Source organism: Aethalodelphis obliquidens, unplaced genomic scaffold (assembly GCF_003676395.1).
Source record: "Aethalodelphis obliquidens isolate GAN/ISIS:26980383/991018 unplaced genomic scaffold, ASM367639v1 scaffold2, whole genome shotgun sequence".
NCBI classification, from domain to species: domain Eukaryota; kingdom Metazoa; phylum Chordata; class Mammalia; order Artiodactyla; family Delphinidae; genus Aethalodelphis; species Aethalodelphis obliquidens.
In genome coordinates this window covers 84,470,536-84,475,177 of record NW_020837946.1, presented here as the reverse complement: position 1 = coordinate 84,475,177, position 4,642 = coordinate 84,470,536, and the positions used below count along the sequence as shown (strand labels likewise).

General features: G+C 36.8%; 1 long non-coding RNA gene across 1 annotated transcript; it reads left to right on the top strand.

Moving 5' to 3' along the window:
* Positions 1–628: 628 nt before the first annotated feature.
* Positions 629–3,893, top strand: LOC113625060 (uncharacterized). Its single transcript, XR_003434550.1, has 3 exons — positions 629–921; positions 1,567–1,664; positions 3,808–3,893. It is a non-coding gene; the product is annotated as an uncharacterized LOC113625060 (long non-coding RNA).
* Positions 3,894–4,642: the final 749 nt, after the last annotated feature.

Here is a 4,642-nt window from a genome sequence, read left to right as displayed (position 1 = left end):
AAACCAAATCCCCCTGCTAACACCAGTACAGGTCTTGAGGATGGAATGAGAGCAGGGGAAAAGGGGGCATAGACTATATCGCTTTCTCTAATTTACAGTAGTTTATTTTTTTTTATTTGTATGAAAATTACCACTTTCAAAAATCAATGGGAGGGCTTCCCTGGTGGCGCAGTATTTGAGAGTCCGCCTGCCGATGCAGGGGACGCGGGTTCGTGCCCTGGTCCGGGAAGATCCCACATGCCAAGGAGCGGCTGGGCCCGTGAGCCATGGCCGCTGAGCCTGCGCGTCCGGAGCCTGTGCTCCGCAACGGGAGAGGCCACAACAGTGAGAGGCCCGCGTACCGCAAAAAAAAAAAAAAAAAAAATCAATGGGAATCCTCAAGTACTAAATCTATATATTTTAGGAGTAAAAGATGAGCCAAGGTGAAGATACACTGTTACCTTCTATAATAATCTTGATTTGACAATCAGTTTTACTATCATTATTCGACCAAATATAGAAATATATTCTTCACAAAATTCAGAGAAGTATTTTGGGAGCTTTCTGGATTCTTAAGTTTTCACATTCCTGACCAACGATGCAAAAATCCTTTTTATCTCACTTTTCAATTCTGTTCTTTTAGTGGTAACTTCCTGGAATACATATTGAAAATAATTCCTATACCATAAAATCTCCATGACTAATTTGCCATGTCTGCCATTGGTGTGGAAGAAAGGAGTGGAAGTGTATATTCATGTATTTGACATTCAAGAAGAATGGGAGTAAGAAGTGAAAAGAATGAAGGAGAATAAGAAAGGCCGGTGAATATTTGTGTTGTATACAGAAAGTGAGATATGGGAGGAATAGCATATGAAGAAATGGAAGATTCCCAAGGAGAGGGCAAGGTTTATGCTTCAAGATCACATGACAAGAAAGTACCAGGTAATTGATATAAAACAATTTTAATATTTTGGTGTCAAAACCCCTCAAATCTATTCACCCTTAAAAGGTACTAAAAACAAGCTCCAGCAGGAACGAGCTTGTGGCTCTTTGATGTAGGACAAATTCAGGAAAGAGCCGTTGGAGCCCTACGAGTGAGTTTTCCCAAAGGATTATAAAAGGATGCAGTGTTGAGCCAGTGCACATTCCTTCTCACGGTCTCCTTTACCTTTTCCCTGCTTCCTTTCTGAAGTCGCTTGTTGTTTATGGCTGATCATTTAAGGCTTCTTCCTTTAATGGAATTCTTTAGCCTTTGACTTGCCTGTCACCACTGAGTTTTATACCTTTGTTATAAGGCAGTGAGCTTGCTCCACACACAGTCCAAATTGAGCAAAAAACCCTTCAAAAGCCCCCCAGATGATGGTATTGTTCTTTTTAACATAAACTTATAGAATGAAACAATCTGTTTCATTCCTGGTGTTAGAACAGCTGGAGTGAAATGAATAGAGGGGACTGAGCAGTTTTGCAAAATCTTTGATAATAGAGAAGTACAAGTGTTCCCCGTCAGCAGTTGGATGATAATTTCTCTGGTATGAATGATGTAACTAAGTGGTTGTATATTACTGCCCCATTCTTTCTTGTCCCAAGACACCCTTGGAAACGCGATGCTACGTCTCAATGGGATTTTCCAGTACAAAGATTCTTTTCAAAGAACATAATTGTGGATACACACCACTCCTACAGAGGTAAGTATACTGAAGATGTGCCAAAACATTAGGGCAGAAATTCAGTTCCCATGACACACAAGCAGGAATCTAACCATTTGCTGCAATAAATATGTTTCTTGTGGACTCTGAGATTATAAAATATACACTCTCTGTAAGACTCAAATTGCTTGTTTGTTTATTTTGGAATAAAACAAACTGATAGATTAAACGAGAGAGAAAAATATACAGTAATACAGAATATTTTTGTTCCACAGCTAAAATTGTATATTTCTATTGCTATCTAACATTACAAACCGCTAGGTGTGGGTAGTGATGTAAAGAGATAATTTGTTGCTTCACACTGGTTAAACTTTTACTTCCTTGACTTTCAGAGACTTTGTAAGTGAAACAAACAAAATAAACAACAGCAACAATAAAAATCTTCCAATCTAAGGTTCAGCCAAAATGACATTCAGGAGAAAAAGAGTAGTATAATAATTGGAGGCAAAATGAACATAAATAAAGAAATCATTGGGTGTCAGATTTCTGGAAAGCATGCTATATGCACAGCAGTTGAATAAACCTGCCTTTAGACATATGAAGAGCTACTATGTAGAACACAAAATGGGCATAATTTGGATAGCTCTAGATGGAAAAATTAGAAAAAATGGGTAACCCATAGAGGGGCAGATACCAGCTCAAGATAAGAAAGTACATTTTAACTACATATACTAAACAGTAGTAATGATCAGCATCATGAGAATTTTCAAACAGAGATGAAAGGACTCCCTGCCATCATTTCTGAATTTCCCAGGCTATGATATTGAAGCTATGATGGTAAGTTTATACTTGGGAAAGTTAATTCACTTAGGAGCATCATGAAGAATGAAATATAAAGATATTCTTCTGTTAAGAAGTGGGAGGTAAGGAATGGTTCCAGAGCTATAGGCTTCAGTGGATACTTGTTTTGGTCTAGCTATCATTCCCACTCTCTTTTTTAGACAAAAGTCACCCTGATTTTCAGAAAAAACTCAACTCTCCCTTATTCTTACATCATTTAGTTGAGGTTCACATCCTCCAGTTCTAGGGGAAATCTTGACATGGGTTTGCTGAATAAAATCATGACATCCATGGCCACAGTGATTGGTTGAGCCATGAGTGTGTGATTCATAACCAGCCAGTAGAGTTAAATGAGGAGTCTCTGTGCTACAGTTGAGAGGTCACAACAAAAGCCTAGTGCTTCTGGAAGCCATCTTGTCCTCATGACGGAAGAGCCTATGTGAAGATAAAGTCAGCTGAGGGTAAAGCAGAGCTGAGATGGGGGCAAAGTAAAAAGGAGTAAAAATACATGTAAGCTCTCGAAAGCAGCCATGTTAAAACTAACTCTATTATATTTATTCTTTGAGTCCTCTTCCCCTTAAATAACTATTCTTAAGGTTATGTGAGTTGGTTTTCTGTCACATGCTACCAAAGTGTTCTGATTACCACATAGATGTCCAGTGAGAAGCATTAGTGTCAAGTCCCTGGACAGTCACCAGTCACCAAGGGCCAGGAGAAAAGCAATGGAAAATTTGGTCTCCTCATGGTTTCGCCTAGGAGCTGGCCCTGAATATCATACACTATTGATCTAACCAGATTCTCTCTTCACATCATTGATTAAATCTTATTTTTTTTCTCTACCTCTGCTAAATAATTTAGTTTACTTATACCTTTTCCAAACTAATCACATCTGATTTCCTTTATTCTAGATTTCAGACCATCTTACTTTTTACAGGCCCAAATACACAGATGTAACTTTGTGGATGAAAGAAGTTGATAATTAAATTGATTGAAAATGTTTACCTGTTACTGTCTTAGTGTATTCCACCATTCTCCATTTCTTTATTCTTGTATTGAGTTATTTATTATTGTTATTATTGAGTTATGTATTTGTGTTTCATTTGAATACTCTAGAAAGAGGGGATTTTTATGAATGCTTAGAAGGATATAGTATTTATATAAACATTTTATGTCTATTTTGATATTGTATTTGTAATTTTTAAATTCTCCTTAAAATACTTTGGTCAGGTCCCTGGGAAATATTGTTTTTATTTGCAAAGGAATTTAATACAATTTGATTAGACACAATTTCTAGTACATAATGAATCCTTAAGCAGTTGTTTTTCTGTTTTATTTCTGATAGAGTGTGTCTTGCGGTGACAGAAGACAGCATGATGAGGAAGTTAAAGAAGTAAGAAAATTAGAATTTAGAATGTCAGCATCTTGAGGTAGGTAAATGCTATGGGTTTCTCAATTTCTCACTTTTTAGAAAAAATTTTTTAATTGAAGTATAGTTGATTTATAGTATTGTGTTAGTTTCTGGTGTACAGCAAAGTGGTGCAGTTTTATACATATATATGTATATATATATTCTCTTTCATATTCTTTTCCATTATGGTTTATTATTCCTTGTGCTATACAGCAGGACTTTGTCATTTATTCATTCTATATTTAATAGTTTGCATCTGCTAATCCCAAATTCCTAATCCATCCCCCACCCAGCCCCCTCCCCCTTGGTAACCACAAGTCTGTTCTCTATGTCTGTGAGTCTGTTACTGTTTCATAAGTTCATAAGTAAGTTCATATTCATATTTTATATTACACATATAAGTGATATCATATGATATGTGTCTTTCTCTTTTTCACTTATTTCACTTGGTATGATAATCTCTGGGTCATCCATGTTGCTGCAAATGTCATTATTTCATTCATTTTTCATGGCTGCATAGTATTCCGTTGTGTGTGTATGTGTGTGTGTGTGTGTGTGTGTGTGTGTATCACATCTTCTTTATCCATTCATCTGTTGATGGACACTTAGGTTGCTTCCATGTCCTGGCTTATTGTAAATAGTGCTGCAGTGAACATTGTGGTACATGACTCTTTTTGAATTATGGTTTTCTCAGGGTATATGCCCAGTAGTGGGATTGCTGGGTCATAAGGTAGTTCTATTTGTAGTTTTTTAAGGAATCTCCATACTG